Genomic DNA, 20,975 nt, shown 5'->3' with positions numbered 1-20,975 from the left:
ACCCAAACTGCATCTCATCTAAATTGATTCGCTCCCTAATTAGTTGGGCTATGACCCTCTCTGTAACTTTCATAACCTGATCTAACAGCTTGATGCCTCTGTAATTATTTGTATCTAAAGCGTCACCTTTACCTTTGTAGCAGTTGACTATGATGCTGCTACACCAGTCATTGGGTATGACTCCTTCGTGTATCACCTGGTTCGTAATACGGGTGACTAGGCTATAGCCAACACTGCCAGATATTTTGAGCATCTCTGCAGTGATTCCTGATGGACCGGGGGCTTTCCCGGTCTTCATACTCTTAATTGCTTTATCTACCCTGGTACTATCAACTCGGATAGCTGGTCCCTCTATTGGGTCGACATACGGCAGGCTCTCTTTCTCCCATTCATTCTCTTTATATATATATATATATATATATATATATATATATATATACATACATATATATATACATATATATATACATATATATATATATATATATATATATATATACACATATACATATATACATACATATAAATACATGTACATACACATACATACACATGCACACATACCCATACACATACATACATATATACATACACATACATACACATACACATACATACACATATACATATATATATATATATATATATATATATATATATATATACACACACATACATACACAGACACACACATATATATACATATATATATATATAGGTAGGAATAAAGTATGCAATTATAACATGCGTTTTCTCCAATCCTTAAATTCTTAAATATACTCAAATACCCAATATTTCAAGGAGTTCCTGCCTTAAAAACAGGAACTAAACCACAGTTATTTTGTGTTCTTTGCTACATTGGTTTCTATTAACCCATTTATTCTATCAGAAGAATTTTTATTCATTAAGATAGAAGAAATACACTTAATTATATATATATATATATATATATATATATATATATGTAGGTATATATAATATATATCCTTAGCTAGGTATTTCTCCTGCAACTGTCTCACTAGAAATAAGGCATCAGTAGTGCTTTTACCTGGCACGAACCCAAACTGCATCTCATCTAAATTGATTCGCTCCCTAATTAGTTGGGCTATGACCCTCTCTGTAACTTTCATAACCTGATCTAACAGCTTGATGCCTCTGTAATTATTTGTATCTAAAGCGTCACCTTTACCTTTGTAGCAGTTGACTATGATGCTGCTACACCAGTCATTGGGTATGACTCCTTCGTGTATCACCTGGTTCGTAATACGGGTGACTAGGCTATAGCCAACACTGCCAGATATTTTGAGCAGATATTTTGTTTACATTCTGAAAATTTTGTTTACATTCTGAAAATTTACGATAAAATCGTTTCTCTCACACAATAGTTTAGTTTATTTACATTCTGAGAACCTAAGGTGAAAATCTTCCCTTTTACTAAAGTTTTCACAGTCACCTCGTTTTACACTCTTTCTCAAAAATCTCTATTCTTATCACATCTTCTCTCCCTCACTTTTTCTCTCTTCTATCTTATCTTAGATTCTCTGTTTCTCACCCTCTCTCTCTCTTCCATGATATATTTTTCATTTTTCATTTTCATTTTGTTTTCTTTCTTTAGTTATCTTCTCTCTCTTTCTCAAACATCTCTATTCCTATCACAGCCTCTCCCCCTCTCTCTCTCTATCTATCTTTATAGACGGACAATAGACACATCGGCTCCATGTAAGTTTGCCTTTTATTGCCTTAAAAAGTTGTTTTTGGATTATATTTTTTATGTAAAAGTTGTGCAACAACTGATACATTTGGTTGTGCAATTTGCTTGCACGGGAAATCTGCCCTGTGTGGCGAATTTCCCAATTTTGTAAAATTGTTTTTGGCTTTCTTAGCCATATTTGTTTTGAGGATGGCGTCTTCAAGCCATGCAGATGATCTCATAACGAACGCCGGTCTGTTTGGCAACTCTTTCTACGTTGATTTCCCTACACTGCCTTCACCACAGCTTCATGAAGGAGGGAAGAAGGGGAGAAGTATCACACAAACAGGTGCAAGTGTGAGCATGAATGCTAAAACTGCCACCACCACCAGCAACAACAGCGATATCGTCGCAAAGGCTTTGACCTTAAAGAAGAGAAACACTACCACCACAACTTCACCGTCAACTGCTACAACAGACGCCTCTGCCACCACCACCAACACCACCACAACAAATTTTGCTGAAGTGATAAGACAGAAAAGAAAGATTGTTACTTTCACTGCCCAACAAATAAAAGACACTAAATCACTACTCCACAAAAAAGGTGAAATATCCCACAGAACATACTAGAAGAAACATAGAAAAACCCATCATATACAAAGTATTGAATACAAAAACAAAAAGAGCAGAAAACGCAGCACAGGAAAAAATTGAGAAGTGCCTTGTATGACCACATAAGGATTACGTTAATTGATGGCATAAATTTGCCACTGTGCAAGTTCACTTCCACAACAAAGAATTAGCAAAAAAATTTTTGACAGTCACTCTGCGCACAGATCAGCTAACAATGATACCCAACTATCTTGGGCAAAGAGTAACTAAAGTAACTATAAAAAATGTGCCTCTAGAGGTAGAGACACAGTGGCTGTTATCGGCCATCTGTTTTGAAATGGAGGAAGCCAATATTTTAGAGATTGCTGTCGTTGACAGGTAAAAAAATCGAAATCCTATTGCAAATCAACCAAGAATCGATAAATAACCTACCAGCAAATATCGAACTAGCAGAAGGACACAAGTTGTATATAGTGGTGGAGGGCAGGAGGCCACGATGCTACGTATGCAACAGTGAAACACATTTAAAATCTGATTGTCCAACTGCTGCCAAAAACAAAGAACGGCAACAACAACAATAACAACCACTACCAAAACCTGCAAAAAAAAACCCTGTTACCTACACCACCTTCAACACAAAAAACAGTAATAACAACACCAACAATCAACAACAAAACAAGAAGTGATGATAGAGGAAAAACAGTAGAAGATGCAAAAACTGTTTCCCCCTCCCCTATATCGCATACACCCAACAACCAACAGAAACAACAGCACAATCACTTACACAAACAAACACAGAAACTTACAACATGCCCCTAGCCCCTTCCGATTCCTCTGAACTTTCGTCGGAAGATGAAAGTAGTGAGGAATGGCAAATAGCCAGAAAAGGAAGGAGGAAGAGGGGCAAAAAAGGACAAAGACAAACACCAACAAAGCAAGGAGATTCACAACTCCCGAAAACACTTCCAACTCCAACACAAACAACACCAATAATACAAAAACAATGCTCACAGCAATAGACACAAAAAACACAGAGTTGATGAAATACATCAACTCAAAAACAAACATTACAGAAAACAACCACCCATACACAACACCACCAGAACACATCAAAATTTACCACATTTCACCAACATTGCACCACACACTAAAATCCTTCTACCCAAATGCGGTAGGGAGATGAAATATTTATGTAAAAAACTGTATAGTAGCCTCCTTGGCAAAAAAATCAAAAGAGGAAACTGAACTTTCGAACGGTAAGTAACTCTCTGATCATTTCGTTTGTGTTTTAAAGCACACACCTCAATAGGATCATGGTCAAGATTGGTTGTGTGAATGCACGTGGCTTGGGGTCCCCTTGGAAACAAGGGTACCTCTTAAATGACATAAAGTCACATGATTTGGGAATCATAGCCATAAGTGAGACCAGACTCCATGAACCACGGGCCCTAAAGTTCATGTTTGGCAGACAGTTTAACATTTATTTTTCTCTCGCTGTCTGCCGAGGATGGGTGGTAGTGGCATGGTGGTTCTTTTTTGCAAGAGTCTGGATCTCGAAGTAAAGATGATATTCGTAGACGCGGAGGGTAGACTGGATGGGTGCGCTTTTCGACTCCTAGCGCTTTTCGACTCCTACCACCTTTAACAGGTTGGTCGGATTTCTTTCGATGTCTAGAAGTATTCCTGGGAACGTCTCGTCCTTTACTTTTAGTGGGGGATTGGAATGCTACCTTGGACACGCATCTAGACTACGTGGGGAGAGACTGTTTGACAGGTACCGACTCGGCCACCCAAATGTGCCAACGTGGACATGGAGCAACCGCATTAGGTCATTGAGATCGTATCTAGATAGGATACTGCGTAGAACAATAGATAGGAATAGCTTAGGATGTCCACAATTCCACACAGTCAGTTACACGGATCACAAACTCGTGACGTGTACGCTAGACTTAGATAAGGCACATAGGCAGGGTCCCGGTTACTGGAAACTGAACGCGCCTTTCCTGTCGAGACAGGTTTTCAGAGCCCAAATTAGCACATTAGTAAAGAGGGCTTTGACAGGAGCCATCATCAACAACAAATGGTGGTTTGCTCTCAAGAGAGCAGTAAAAGCGGAAGCAGTTAGATATAGCAAGTCCCTAGCCGTAGATAGAAACAGAGTAAAGGGTGAGCTAGTGAAGAAGTTACAAGAGGCAATAAGAAGTGGCATCACATCCGACATTTTGGCGGCGAGCTTGGCCCTTGACCAACACTTCAACACCAAACATGAAGGGTGTGCTGTCAGGGCAAGGATGTGTGCTCTAAGGAATGAAGGTGCTGGAGTCGCGCGAGAGGCCCAGGTGGCGGAGGCGCAGTGGGGCAACAGAGCCACCATTTGGTCTCTGGTAGATGAACAGGGGTACAAATTGCTCGAGCCGAGCAAGATGTGCAAGGCTTTTCAGCGGCATTTTGCCCGACTGTTCAGGACAAGTGGCGAGCAAGAAGGCAGGGTGGACTTCAGTGCCTACCTGCACAGCCTGCCACGACTCTCAGCAAGAGAGGCAGAGTGCTGCGAAGGTGCCATCATGGCGGCGGAAGTGAGGGACGCGATGGCAGGATGCTCGAGGGACAAATCACTGGGTTTGGATGGTCTGCCCTACGAGCTTTACAACTGTATTCCAGACTTGTTTGGAGATGTCTTGGTAGCGTTGTACGGCAACTGGCAGCAGAATGGGAACATTCCCAGTTTTGTGAGCCGAGGAGCTGTAATGCTGCTGAAGAAAGATCCAAACAAGGGGGACATAACAGATAACTTTAGGCCCATCACTCCGCTCAATGCAGACCTGAAAATTTTGGCCAAGATGTTAGCCAAGAGGTTAGCGCTTGTCATCGAGAAACTGGTCAACAAGGCGCAAACGTGCACCATGCCGGGCCAGAGCATCCATGACAACCTCCATCTGATGCACTACATCATAGACAGGGTAATTAAGGAACCTGGCATGGGTGGGGCCCTGATCAATTTGGATTAATTGAAAGCTTTCGATAGGGTAGACCATCGATACTTGGAAGCTGTCCTCATAGCAGCCGATTTCAGTCCCATTTTCCGCAGCTGGATGGCCAACTTGTACAGAGGCATCCATTCGGTAATTCGCGTCAATAGACATCTATCAAGACCTTTCCACATTGCATGTTCGGTCCGTCAGGGATGCCCCCTCTCGTCGCTTCTGTACGTATTGACTCTCGAGCCACTACTGCGGAAACTGGCGACTCTGAGGGGCATCCCGCAAGAACTGGGGTGCTGGACAAGCATGCCGGCATACGTGGACGATGTCACCGTCATAGCGTCTAGCTACAAGGACATCGAGCTGGTCGGCGAGACACTGAAGGACTATGAAGCGGTGACGGGAGCGAAAATCAACCGGGAAAAGCTGGTGGGCTTGCAGCTCGGCACCTGGAGAAGCAAGCCCATACCGTCCGGCACCGCCTCACTAGTGGGATGCTGGACGGACAGACCGGTCAAGTTGCTCGGAGTCTGGTTTGGTCCAGACCTGCAAACGGAGAAGAACTGGGACGAGATAACGAGTAGGGTGGCCACTCTCTGCCGGTAATGGTCTGAGAGAAAGCTGTCCCTAAAAGGTTGGGCGGAGGTGGTGAACGTATACATCGCATCCGTCATCAACTATCGCTTGACCGCCGTGCCTTGTCCTGACCCTACCATCACCAAGCTGGAAAGCATCCTCTTCTGCTTCTTGTGGAAAGGAAGCGTTCTGATGGTCAGGCGATCCGTTTGCTGCCAACACCCGCTGAAAGGAGGGCTGGGCATGCCGTGATTGAGGATGCACAAACATGCACTGAGACTGCGACATCTCTGGCTCTACGTAGACGATGGTGAGCAGATATGGTCTTCGCTTGTGCGGCGCGCTTTCCAGCAGCTCGTCTCCGTGATCGAGCTGCAGTCGTGGATCAAGAAGAGGCCGAGGAAGGGCAAATGGCACCACGAGTGTGGCATTGCTCTCCAGCAACTCTGCCGTCCCGGGTCAACCTTGAGTGACTGCATCACAACAAACGCATTCTAGTAGAGGGGAGGTACGACAACGATCTCAGGGCGAATCTGGGCGTCGACGAGGAATACCTGACCCACCTGTTCAAGACGACTTTCGGGCCGGGACCTATGGACAACTTCCAGAGATCCCTGGCCTGGCAGTGCTACTGAGAAGAGCTACCTGTTGAGGATAAGGTTTTTCCAACACAGCTCAACAAATATGGGGCTGACCTGCTCAAGATGCGGCCAGAGTGACGAGACCATTCTGCACACACTCGTGCAGTGTCCAACTGACTTGTGGGCTGACTTGTGGGCTTATGTCAAATAACTACTGTCACGTGTGGGACGAGTTGGTTTATCAGCCGAGTCTATTGTCAATATTGTCACGCCTCCTTACTTTAAACAGGAAGAAGAGCTGTTTTTATCGTACTTGTGGCTATGGTGAAAGAATGTATCTGGTGGATGCGTCTGAAAGAATTAGAGACAAACACTTTCCTCTCTGGTCAATCTCTTATCAACTTTTTCAAGTATCACTTGCAAAGGGAGGTGAGAATAGAGAGGCAAGTGATGTCTAGCGAATCTTTCCCAAAAAGATGGGTGAATGTAGCAAGGATGGTACATATAAATGACGATCCTATGAAACGGGGAAAAAAGCAGAGAGTTACTTACTTTTTGTAAATAAATTTGTTAAAATGTAACATCATTGCCCGAGGTTACCCTGGTCTTTTCGTAGGTTTTTCTTTCCACGGATAAACCTCCCCATTTCTTGGGAACTTTTGGTATTATTTTGATTTTTTTTATGTATATATCCCAAACAATTTCGATTCCTTTTGATCGTTGTCCCAACTTTTGTTTTTTTTTACGTTGTTTTTGCACCCCCCCCCCCCCCCCCCGAAAAGAAAAACTCTACATTGTATTTATCCCATCTGTGTTCAGCCCTGTGTGGCTAATAAAGAAAGTTATCTATCTATCTATCTATCTATCTATCTATCTATCTATCTGTCCATCAATCAAAATTCCCTATTTCATACTCTGTACGTATTTCTGTACATTTTCTCTACTTCATATTCTCCCTCCCCTCTTTATCCTCTTTTGTTTCTTTCTATTAGTATTTCTCTATACTCTAAGATAACCTCTCTCTCAAATACCGTGCACTATGGATACCAGCAGACGAAGCTTTATACAGTGCCAAATTGAAGCTAACAAGAAGATGTGTCGAAACTGGCAATTAGAAGAAATTTGCCTTCTTGTACAAACATAGAGCTTGGCCAAAGGATCACCAGCAAATGACCTAATAGCTGAAACCTTGGATAGATATAATTTCTACAGATCTATGGCTCAAATTGAACAAAAGAAACAGGAGCTCATACGCTCCTATGATCTTATAAAACCACATCTTGACCTCCTAGAAGGCTTTATAAGGGACACAGGCTGTAAAAAGGACAATGAAGACCCTGCATACTGGAAGGCCAAACGGATGACCAAAACAAGGCAAATGCCACCAGTGCTATAGCCGCTACTGAAAGCTGCAATGGCCATAGTGAATACAACCAACACAGCACCTCACCAAAAGACAGAGACAGGAGAACAGACAAAGAAATGGTGTACACTAACAAGCTTCAAGCCCAAGCCCAAGCCCAAGTACGTTATGCAAAGAAACAGATTATCTGTAAATTCTACCTAAATGGTACTTGTTGGTATGGGGAAAAGGGAGCAAACTGCAAATTTGCCTATCCCAAACGCCACCAGCTAAACAAGCTAGATGACCACCCACAACAAAATAAGTGAGAGCGCAGAAAAGGGAGACCAAAAAGTTTGAACCTGCATACCTATAATCCACGAAGAACCAACAAGACTCACAAGGAAAGAAGTCCACATATTCCTTCTGCTCCCAACAAAAGGCTATATGCAGAGGCTGTGCGAACTGCAGCAGCTGAACAGCAAGCTTTTTTAAGCATGGCCCAGAAAATAGTGCACCAACTAACATGGATACAGAGGGTACATTGTCAACACCATACAAACCACTATCCAAGACCACCACAGACGATGGATCCAGGATGGCCACCACTAACACTAGGGACCCCTGCACAGATATCACACCCATATTCCAACTGAATATCTGGGGCCTATTACGAACAGGCGGCAGAGACAAGTTTCTATACCTGAAAGACCTAGCTGCATGCAATCAAGCAATATCTAACATCTAATATAGCAGATGCAGAGATAAACATACCAGAGTATGCCGTACTCCGAACAGACAGAAGGGATAGAAGTCATGGGGGAGTTGCAATGTACATCTGAGAAGATGTCACACCCCTACTACTCCTATCACACTCAAACTCTGTCTGTGATACTTTAATAGTACACATAAAACAAATTGATGTAGTTGTATGCTCAACATACCGTCCACCAAATACCGCAAAGCAGGAGGGTAAATTTGAGTACAGCCTCAGACGCATAGAAGAGGTCTTGACAAATCTGGACCAACACATCAATATACTTTTCCTAGGCGACTTTAACCTCCCAAATGTTAAATGGCATGAAGGTCACATCTTCTCTGGGATCTCATTGCATGAACAAAGCCAGGCAAAATCTTTGTTAGAACTCTCCAACATGCTGTTCATGGAACAAGTGATACTCCAGCCAACGAGAGGAAGCAATATTTTAGATCAATGTTTCACAAACAATTTGAGCCTAATCCATAATGTGAAAGTAACACCTACATCTCTTGCAGATCATAACATTATAGAATTAACAATGTATGGTCCTAGACAACCCACTGACACCCACCCCATCAGGAAGACTCAAGCCATATCCGACCTGAATTTCCACAGGGCGGACTGGAAGTCAATTTGCAAAGAGATTTGAAATCAAACCAGGCATGACAACCTTTCTATACAAGACAATGACCTCAAACTAAGTCATTTTATGTCAACCATATAAGACATATGCACCAAATATGTGCCACAAAGAAAGGCCAGCAAACATGCCAATAGAATTCACAGAGACAGGAAAATCCTTATGAGACACAGAACAAAGGTCTCAAACCAGTTGAATAGAGAACTGGAGGACAGGAAAAAGGCTAAATTAAACTGACACTGTTAGAAATAGAAAACAAAATCAAACACTCCCATGAAAAAAAGAGAGCGGAGTAGGAGAAGAGAGCAGTAGAAAGTATAAAAACAAACCCCAAGGCTTTCTATAGATTTGCAAAGGAGACTGCCACAGTACGGTACAAAATAGTACCCCTATTCCTACTTAATGGCTCACTGACTGCAGACCCCACATGGATAAGTGAAGTGCTCAGTGTGCAATTTAAGAGTGTTTTCACTTCTCCTCTGAGTCACATGCAGATAAAGAACCCAGCTGATTTCTTTGACAATATCACTCAGCAGAAAAAGACTGCATCCATTACCTACATTGACATTGAAGAGGAAGATGTAATAGCTGCCATAAACGAAATGAGCTCAAATTCGGCAACTGGCCCCGATGGTTTCCCAGCTGTCCTCCTAAAGTCGTGTAAACAAGAATTAGCAGGACCACTCTGGATACTCTTCCAGAGTTTCCTTGCAAGTGGTAAACTTCCCAAAAAGCTGAAGGAAGGCTTCATATGTCCTATCCATAAAGGTGGAAGTAGAGCAGAGGCTAGGAACTACAGGCCCATCTCTCTGACTTCACATATTAGCAAAGTCATGGAACGAATTGTCAGAAGGAGATTGATTGCTTTCCTAGAAGAAAATGACTTGCTGAATGAGACCCAGCATGGTTTCCGTCTAGGTAGAAGCTGCCTCACGCAGCTCTGGCAGCATTATGACTGGGTCCTGAAGCAGCTACTTGACCATTCAAATGTTGATGTGATATGTGATATATCCCGACTTTGCAAAAGCCTTTGACAAAGTTGATCATGGCATGATATGTAACAAGCTGCGAAACCTTGGCATAGCTGAGAATGACTGCATGATTTCTGAATGGTAGAAGTCAGACAGTTGCAGCCAATGGAGAATTATCTAGAAAAACGCAAATATTGAGCAGTGTTCCACAAGGAACTGTCCTGGGGCCACTACTGTTCATAGTAGCCCCTCTGGACATGTCCACGGTCACTTGGACAGCCATTGTCACTAGCTACACTGATGACACAAAACTATCTCAGGCAATAAAGAATCCTGATGATGTCATAAGCCTGCATAATGACCTAAATGCAATATACAAGTGGGCAGAGCAAAATAATATGCGGTTCAATGCTAAAAAATTTCAAGTACTGCACTACAAGGCCACAAGTGCTCCCCAACTGGCATACACAGGACCTGCAGGTACTGCAATCCCAGAACCACAAACAGTGAGTGACCTGGGCATCAGCATGTGTAGTGATACATCATTTCACATGCACATTGTCAAATTGACAGCAAAGTGCAGACAACTGGCAGGGTGGATACTGAGGACATTCCGAACAAGGGATCAAAAAGTCATGTTGACTCTATGGAAGACATTTGTTTTGAGCTGTCTAGACTATAGCTCTCAATTGTGGTCACCACACAGTGTCAAGCTGACAGCAGAACTCGAGGCAATTCAGCGTCACTAAACAAAAAAGACTGCCACAGACCAGCAGATGAACTACAGGGAGCGACTGAAGGCACTAGGTCTCTACTCCCTGGAGCGCAGGCGGGAGAGATATGTAATAATATACATATGGAAAATACTGGAAGGACTGGTGCCAAACTTTGGCATCAAGTACTACAGGAATGCCCGCACGGGTCGCCTCGCCACTGCATGGTGCCAAAGGTGCCGTCCACTGCATCTCACATAAGAACAAGGTACTGCAACAGCCTCGGTTTCAGAGGACCTCAGATCTTTAATGCCCTGCCAAAACAATTGAGAGACCTGCAAGACACGGATATAGAGGTCTTCAAAACTGAACTTGACACTTTCCTATCCACGATACCAGACAAACCGATGGCTCGAAATGAGACACAGTTGAGGGCAGTGATGTCAAATTCTCTTATACACCAGATGTGCTATCGAAACTCTTGACTGAACTACATCAGGTGGCGGAGAGAGCCATGCAAGGAATGTGCAGAGAGCACAGCATAAGGAGGGAAAGTCATGGTGGTGCTCCACCACGATCGCAGCCACTTGGCTGAAACACATGAATAAATAAATAAATAAATAAATAAATATATATATATATATATATATATATATATATATACATACCTTGGCTCGTAGGGTGACAAGCTGTGCTTGAGGAGACCTATTGAGTCAAGTACATCAAAATCAAAATGAAATGGAAATTGTAGCTGTGATCCCTGTGCTGGTGACACATAAAAAGCACCACTCGAATGTGGCTGATGCCAGCGCCGCATGTAAAAAGCACCAACTGATCATGATCATTGCCAGCCTTCTCTGGCCCCTGTGCTGGCGGCATGTAAAACGCACCCACTACATTCTTAGAGTGGTTGGTGTTAGGAAGGGCATCCAGCTGTAGAAACACTGCCAGATCAGACTGGAGCCTGGTGCAGCCTCTTGACTTCCCAGACCCCAGTCAAACCGTCCAACCCATGCCACCATGGAAAGCAGACGTTAAACGATGATGATGATGATGATATATATATATATATATATATATATATATATATACAGATGAATAACTAAACTTGTGTATGTGTATATGCATCTATGTATATGTACGTGTGTGTGTATGTATGTATGTATGTATGTATCCATAAATGATAGGTGTATGCATGTATATATAAGTATATATTAATATGTGTATATTTAATGTCTGTATTGTGCAAACAAATTTGTTATAGAACGGAATAGTTATACATTTAAAATTATGAATTTACAAAATTTCCGTTAGATTATTTACTTATTTATGATTAAGTTCACTTTTATATAGCGCTTTCGTAAAGATTCAGAAATTATAAAGATTTTCATTTGATATTTCTCGTCAAATATTTAAGAAGATATGTCAGTCCAATGAACCATCATTACATATTTAAACAGATTTGATTATTCTTAAAAAACTTTGTTTTATTACTGAAGTGGAAACAGCTGTAATCTATGAGATGTGTCATTTGTATAAAATATTTAAATGGAATTGGATTTATAATTGTTCAATTTCTTTTGTTTTTTCATTTCTGATTTATACATATATGTGTATGTACATATATATGTGTGTGTGTGTGTGTGTGTAGGGGGGTGTATATATGTATATATATATATATATATATGACTTCCCTTTGCAAATACAGACAGGACACAGATGTGTGTCAATAGCCAGCTGGAGGAGATGTCCTCCTGGGGCTAAAAGCAACAGTAACATCCACCCTTAGGGGTCAGCCACATTTAAGTGGCAAATATACTTCACCTTGTTGTGCAGTTACTGTTAATACCTCGTTCAGAGATTTAATATTGCTTGTTTTCACTTTTTCGAGATCAGTGAATAATTTCACTGGAAAAAGATACATGTATTTGCATCGGGACATTTTTCGCATCGAAGGTCGGCGATTGTCGTACGCTGAGGACAGGTAAATACCCAGAAACTCGAGTCCATACGTATCGCAGATCAAGATGGAAAGGATGACTTCCCTTTGCAAATACAGACAGGACATAAATGTGTGTCAATAGACAGCTGGAGGAGATGTTCTCCTGGGGCTAAAAGCAACAGTAACATCCACCCTTAGGGGCCAGCCACATTTAAGTGGCAAATATACTTCACCTATATATATATATATATATATATATATATATATATATATATATATATATATATATATATATATATAATACAAAAAATATATATGCATGTATACACACATATATATATATACTTTCATCTACATGTGTATATAGATGCATATCAGGGTACAGGACGTTAGAACAATGAACTACAGACAACGGAACGAACACATAGGAAAACAGAAAGCCACTTGGAATTATTCATCAGCTGCCTCTATTCTAACTCGACGTTTCGAAGATAAGGCAGGACGTACTCTAGAATAGTCTCTTCCTGAGTAGTGGATCAACCAACTAAACAGAGGATTCCAAGGTGGCAAACGTAAACCAAGACAGGAAAAATTGGACAGTGAAAACAACATAAAAAAGCCGTACTGCCAAACGCGAATCTGATGTAGAACGCTAGTAGTTCGTCTTGCCTTCACAGCGGCTGGAGTGAAAAGAAAGTTGACCACAGGTCACATGAGAGCAGAGAGGATGGTGGAGGGAGGAAGTGGAACAAGGAGGAAGAAACAGGAGTGTATAGCAGTGAAGTAGAAGTTAGAATAACAGAAAGAAGCAGAGCGAGACGGGGAGATGGGTAAGAAGAAAGATAGATAGGTAGATAGAGGGATAGGGTTAGGGTATATATATATATATATATATATATATATATATATATATTTTACATCATATTTTGACATTTATAGGCATTTTTATTTTATGGACCACATCCAATATTCATGTGTGGTCTAGGAACATAACCCCCGTGAATACCGGGGGACGAGTGTATAGCTGTGTTTGTTGGTCTGTTTTTCCTGTAATGGATAAGGTTGTGCGTGTGTGTGATTGGTTATGTTAGGGTGCAGTGTGTAATGTGTCTGTGAGAATCTATATATGTGGTAGTACAAATCATGTGAAGAGGTATGTGTTGGGGTGGGAGAGACAGTTTATTATGTGAGGTGTCTGACTTATAGAGGTGTGTGCATGTCCGCCTTATAGGGTGTGTGTGTGTGTGTCTGCCTTATAGTAGTGTGTGCATGTCCACCTTATAGCTGTGTTTGCATGGATGTGTGTTTTGGTCAAACTCTTTTTGCTGGGCTCAATGGCATTGGTGGAAGGTCACTTGTGAAAGGTCGAGGCAGGGGACTTGTGGTTGCAGTCATGGTGGGGCATGCAGGTACAATAGAATGTACTTCCTTTCATGCGGCAAGAATTAAACAACTCACTCCTGCTATTCAGGTAAACATCCGAGCATTCGGTACTTTTTAAAATCACTCTCTTCTCTGCCAGGCATAATCTGCACTTTCTGCTGCTATTGAAATGTGGTTTGCATCTTTCTATGATCTTCTATTTTATGCTGTACTCCATGGCACTTTCTTTCAGAGTCCAGACTGCTTGGCTAGGGTTGTGATGTTATGTTTCTTGGGGATGTTGAATGAGGACTTGTTATTAAAGCAGGTTCTGAAGGGGCCTTCCTACATACTTCCACATGCTCAGTTGTCTATAGGGTCCTCTTGTTACTTCTGCTTATAAACAACTGTTTCCATATTGCAGTGGCCATTTAGTGGACAAGTTATGTTACTCCTGCATGAGCATCCTACCTCAGCCTTGAATTTGGGTCTATCTACTAAAATCTTTTTTACACTAGGTGCACAGTTAAAGGATAATCTCAGGGTATGTCTATTAAATATTTTGTTGAATCTATTGGTTCGGGGGAAGTGCTTATCAATCTCCAGCTTGTCTTCAAGCAAAAAGATCTTTGATGGTGCTACCCTATACTACAACCAGGCTCTGACTACCAGCAGTTTCAAGGATATTAGTTACATGCCAGACCCTAGCCCCCAAGAGCAAGCACCATCAGAAAGTACTGTGGTTCACACTACCATTCTCTTTTAACATAAAGACCAGAGTAGGTAAGATCTTCCTTAGGTTAGTTGATAGACACTTCCCCTGAACCAATAGATTCAACAAAATATTTAATAGACATACTCTGAGATTATCCTTTAGCTGTGCACCTAGTGTAAAAAAGATTTTAGTAGGTAGACCCAGACCTGAGGCTGAGGCAGGATACTCATGCGGGGCAACACATCTTGTCCACTAAACGGCCACTGCAATATGGAAACATCTGTTTACGAGGCAGAAATAACAGCAACAGGAGCCAATGGACAACTGAGCATGCAGAAGTATGTGAGAGGAACAGAAGGCCCCTTCTGAACCCACTTTAATTACAACAAGTCCTCATTCAACATCCTAGAGAGACTTAATGCCACAACCCTAGCCAAGTACATCTGGACTCTGAAAGAAAGTGCCACGGAGTACAGCATAAAGTGGAAGATTCTAGAAAGATGCAAACCATACTTCAATAGCAGCAGGAAGTCCAAATTATGCCTGGCTGAGAAGAAAACAATTTCAAAAGGTATCCAACGCCTGGTTGTTTACCTGAGTAGCAGGAGTGAGGTGTTTAATCCTTGCCTGCATGAAAGGAAGTACATTCTATTGTACCTGCATGCCTCACTATAACTACAACCACAGGTCCCCTGCCTCGACTTTCCGCAGACAACCTTCCACCAATGCCCTTGAGCCTGGCAAAAAGAGTTTGACTAAAACACACACCAAAGCACCCATGTACACACGCGCGCACATCACTATAAGGTGGACATGCACACACTCCTATAAGGTGGACACCCCACATAATAAACTGTTTCCCCCATCCCCAACACATACCCCTTCACACAATTTGTACCCCCACATATATACAGACCCCACACACACATTGCACACTGCACACTAACGTACTCCCTAACTTTATCTGTTACAGAAAGAAAACGAACCAATAAAGACAGCTATATATACCTAGACCCCCAGAAAAAATTACACACATGACACTGTTACACTTACCACACACCCCATCCCCACAGGACAGCACATTTCCTCACTTCAAGATAACTCTTGCCGACTTCAGAGGACATAACTCCTAAACCAATCCCCTGGCCCTTTTTTCGTTCCACCACCTTTTTCATAGCAACCGCTGACCAGCTGTGCTAACCCACCTCTGATAATAGAGAGCAGTTGCCATATTCCCTTCCATATCGGCTAACTCTGATGAGTGTAAATTGATATAACCAGTTTGTTACCTGACACTCCCTTGTATTCTTTACATGAAACTGATTGGTAAGACCAGCCATAATGGATATTTAATACTATACATTTCAGATAATATATCCACCCTACTGACAGATATATGAGTGCATCTTTTCACTGACTTATTGTCTCTTAGATGACTCATATATATATATATATATATATATATATATATATATATAAATAATATATAGGTATATGTACATGTATGTACATACCTTCATTTACATGTATATATAAATGCATAACTGGGTACATGACGTTGCAAAAAAACATGGGCAAAATGATAAACAAGGTACAGAAAACACACAGGCCACATAGAGAACATTTCCTTCATCAGCTGCCACCATTATAACACTGGCGTTTCGAAGAGTTAGGGCAGGACGCACTGTTACAATGGCTCTTCCCACAGACACAAATTAAATTTGTTCCATGGAGGAATGTAGTGGCAGACAGAAAACGAAACAGTGAAATAAACAAAGAAGGCTATACGGCCAGACGTGAAAAAGTATGTGTATATTGAACACTGTGAAGCACGAACTGGAATGAATCGGGATGAGGAATGTTTGTGTGTGCTTGGCGGGGCCAAGATATTGAAAAGAATTAGTAGCTGGACACATGTGACCAGCGAGGGGTAGGGAAAAAGAGTGGTAGAGGGAGAAGAAAGGGAGGAAGTAGAATATAAGTGAGCAACGAGAGACAGAGAGAGAGATATATATATAGTAGAAGGGGAGAGGCGAAGAACAGTAGAAGGAAGAATGAGAGGGGGAGATAGATACAAAGATAGAAAGAGTCACGTCAGAAAAATAAAGTTCAAAACTTACTTGCAATGTAACGCGTGCGTTCGATCGTGTGATACAAATAATATATGGGTATATGCATATATATGTACATGTATGTACATACCTTCAGCTACATGTATATATAGATGCATATCTGGGTACATATATACATATATATATATATATATATATATATATATATATATATATATATATATATCTGGTCATCCCATAAGTTCTGTCCGATTTTACCCTTTTTAAAATTGAATGAAATTTAATAGTATTTTAGAATGTCTAATGGAATTAAAAATCATTTTTATGCATTTGTGTACATTTAAACTAATTAAATATTATTTTACAGAATAATAGAATTAAGATTTCTTTGAATAAAACCCTTTCTAACATGGAAGTATCCAAAGGGCATTTGAGGCACATAATGCTTTATGAATACAAAAAAGGAAACTCTGCAGCTGAAGCGACTCAAAGTGTACACTCAGTTTATGGGAAAGAATGCTTGAATGAAAGAACTTGCAGAAGATGATTTGCAAAATTCAGAAGTGGAGATTTCAGCCTTGAAGATGAAGATCAAACAGGACGTCCAGTTGAGCTTGATGATAAGCTCCTTGAGGTATTACTTGAAGAAAATCCTGCATTATCAGTTGAAGAATTGGCAATAAAGCTTAATTCAAACCATACAACTGTTTATTGTTATCTTCAACAACTTGCTTGGAAAATGGGTGCCTCATGAATTGTCCCAAAGCAACCGCAAATTCCGAGTTGATATCTGCTCTTCTCTGCATTCTCGCAAACTCATTTTACCCTTTTTGGATAGACTTGTGACTGGTGACGAAAAATGGATCTTCTATCGAAATATTAAACATCGTAAACAGTGGCTTGGTAGACCACAACCGAAAAGGGATCTTCATGGGAAAAAGGTTCTTCTCTCTATCTGGTGGGATTACAAAAGAGTAATTCACTTTGAATTGTTACCACCTAATGCAACAATCAATGCTCAAGTCTACTGTCAGCAATTAGAGCGTTTGAGCCAAGCTTTGAAGAAAAAAAAGACCCTCTTTAGTGAATCGAAAAGGAGTGATGTTTCATCAGGACAATGTGCAACCCTACACTGCAAAGATCACATCACAGAAGATTGAAGAGCTTGGTTGGGAAAAAATTTCTCATCCACCTTATTCTCCCAATCTTGCTTCTTCAGACCACCATTTGTTTCGTAGCTTACAGAATCATTTGGGGCACATAACTTTCGCAAGCCAGGAGGAAGTTGAAACTGACATTTCAGAGTTCTTCGCTTTGAAACCGAAAGAGTTTTACATTGATGGGATTAAAAAGCTTGTAAATAGAAGGAAGGAAGTCATAGATAATCAGGGAAAGTACATTGATGATTAAATTTCAATTAAATATAACATTTGATCACTTGTTTTCTGTATTCAAAATCTGGACAGAACTTATGGGATGACTTGATATATACATATATATATATATATATATATATATATATATATATATATATATATATATATATATATATTTAGCTTAGTTTTTCCTTGGGGCTGGCCAGATTGGAGCAATATCGAGAATAACCAGCTGAAATTGCAAGGATAATCTGGATTTCGACTGAAGAAAGAAAACTCCAAATGAAATGTCCATGTTTTCTTTGTATCGTCTATCTGGATGTTTCGTCCCTTTCTTGTATCACCTAAGTGTCTGGATGTTTTGTATTCTTGTCCCATTCTGTATTATTTATTTATTTAAATATATATATATATAGATGAGATGCAGTTTGGGTTCGTGCCAGGTAAAAGCACTACTGATGCCTTATTTCTAGTGAGACAGTTGCAAGAGAAATACCTAGCCAAGGATAAACCTCTGTACCTGGCTTTCGTTGACATGGAGAAAGCCTTTGACAGGGTCCCCCGATCCCTTATCTGGTGGTCAATGAGGAAACTTGGGATAGAAGAATGGCTAGTGAGAGCTGTGCGAGCCATGTACAGAGATGCGGCCAGTAAGGTGAGGGTTGGAAATGAGTACAGCAATGAATTCCGGGTAGAGGTAGGGGTCCACCAAGGTTCCGTCCTCAGCCCCCTATTATTTACCATAGTCCTCCAGGCAATCACAGAGGAGTTCAAGACAGGTTGCCCCTGGGAGCTCCTCTATGCTGATGACCTTGCCCTAATTGCGGAGTCACTATCAGAACTAGAGGAGAAGTTTCAGGTGTGGAAGCAAGGTCTAGAACTGAAGGGCCTTAGAGTCAACCTAGCTAAAACCAAAATCCTAATAAGTAGGAAGGTAGATAAAACACAAACCCCTTCAGGTAGATGGCCCTGCTCAGTATGTAGAAAAGGAGTAGGTAGTAACTCTATAAGATGTACCCGGTGCAAGCTATGGACACATAAGAGGTGCAGCAACATCAAAGGCAGGTTAACTAGCAAGTTAGTTTTTGTTTGTGGCAGATGTTCAGGTGCAATAAAGACTGCAAACAAACAGGAAACAACTTCTATCTCATTCCAGGGTGAAAAACTAGAGGTAGTCGATAGCTTCCGCTATCTGGGCGACCAAGTTAGTAGTGGGGGTGGGTGCGCTGAAAGTGTAGCTGCTAGAATAAGAATAGCCTGGGCAAAGTTTAGAGAGCTCTTACCCCTGCTGGCGACAAAGGGACTCTCACTCAGAGTAAAAGGCAGACTGTATGACGCATGCGTACGAACAACCATGCTACATGGCAGTGAAACATGGGCTGTAACTGCTGAGGACATACGTAAGCTCGCAAGGAATGAAGCCAGTATGCTCCGTTGGATGTGTAATGTCAATGTGAATACCCGTCAGAGTGTAAGTATCTTGAGAGAAAAGCTGAACATTAGAAGCATCAGTTGTGGCGTGCAAGAGAGACGATTGCGCTGGTATGGACATGTGGTGAGAATGGAGGAGGATAGCTGCGTGAAAAAGTGCCACACCCTAACAGTTGAGGGAACCCGTGGAAGAGGTAGGCCCAGGAAGACCTGGGCTGAGGTGGTGAGGCAAGACCTTCGTACATTGGGCCTCACCGAGGCGATGACTACGGACCGAGACCTTTGGAAATGGGCTGTGCGTGAGAAGACCCGGCAAGCCAAGTAAGATCGTTGCCAGTGCCCCTGGACTGGTTCTTGTGCGGGTGGCACATGAGATGCACCATTTTGAGCGTGGCCGTTGCCAGTACCGCCTGACTGGCTCCTGTAGGATTTTCGAGCGAGATCGTTGCCAGTGCCCCTGGACTGGCTTGTGCGGGTGGCACATAAAAGACACCATTTCGAGCGTGGCCGTTTTCGTGCGGGTGACACGTAAAAGCACCCACTACACTCTCTGAGTGGTTGGCGTTAGGAAGGGCATCCAGCTGTAGAAACTCTGCCAAATCAGACTGGAGCCTGGTGTTGCCATCCGGTTTCACCAGTCCTCAGTCAAATCGTCCAACCCATGCTAGCATGGAAAGCGGACGTTAAACGATGATGATGATGATGATGAGGGCTATTAGTTGTTATTGCCATCGTTATGCATAACAGATCTTTGCACTGTGTACAACATTGCTGACGGAAGTGTATGCATTTGGATGTAATATAATATATATATATATATATATATATATATATATATATATGTATGTTAAATCTCTGAACGAGGTATAAACAGTAACTGCACGACAACGTGAAGTATATTTGCCACTTAAATGCGGCTAAACCCTAAGGCTGAATGTTACTGTTGCTTTTAGCCCCAGGAGAACATCTCCTCCAGCTGGCTATTGGCACACTTTATATATATACATATATATATATATATATATATATATACAAAATTAAGAGGAATGACCACCAAAAGTGGACTCCTATATGCTAGAAATAGATGCCAAATCACCTAACCACGAAGAGTATGTTCTCTTGAGAACATACTCTTCATGTTTGCTTTTCTTTATCATACATGACTTTCATTGCAAAACAGCATTAATGCAGTTGTGTCAGTCATTACAAAA

At 41.5% G+C, this 20,975-nt stretch overlaps 1 protein-coding gene across 1 annotated transcript in view; it reads right to left on the bottom strand.

Annotated features, from left to right (window-relative positions):
• The window catches only part of LOC149136152 (uncharacterized), an 80,633-nt gene that overhangs the window by 48,702 nt on the left and 10,956 nt on the right, over positions 1 to 20,975 (bottom strand). The gene's annotated exons all lie outside the window — the stretch shown is intronic.

The sequence above is a fragment of the Octopus bimaculoides genome, chromosome 4 (genome assembly GCF_046866305.1).
Source record: "Octopus bimaculoides isolate indiv1 chromosome 4, ASM4686630v1, whole genome shotgun sequence".
Lineage (NCBI taxonomy): Eukaryota > Metazoa > Mollusca > Cephalopoda > Octopoda > Octopodidae > Octopus > Octopus bimaculoides.
The sequence above is the reverse complement of the archived record's forward strand: the minus strand, read 5'-3'. Positions and strand labels throughout refer to the sequence as shown.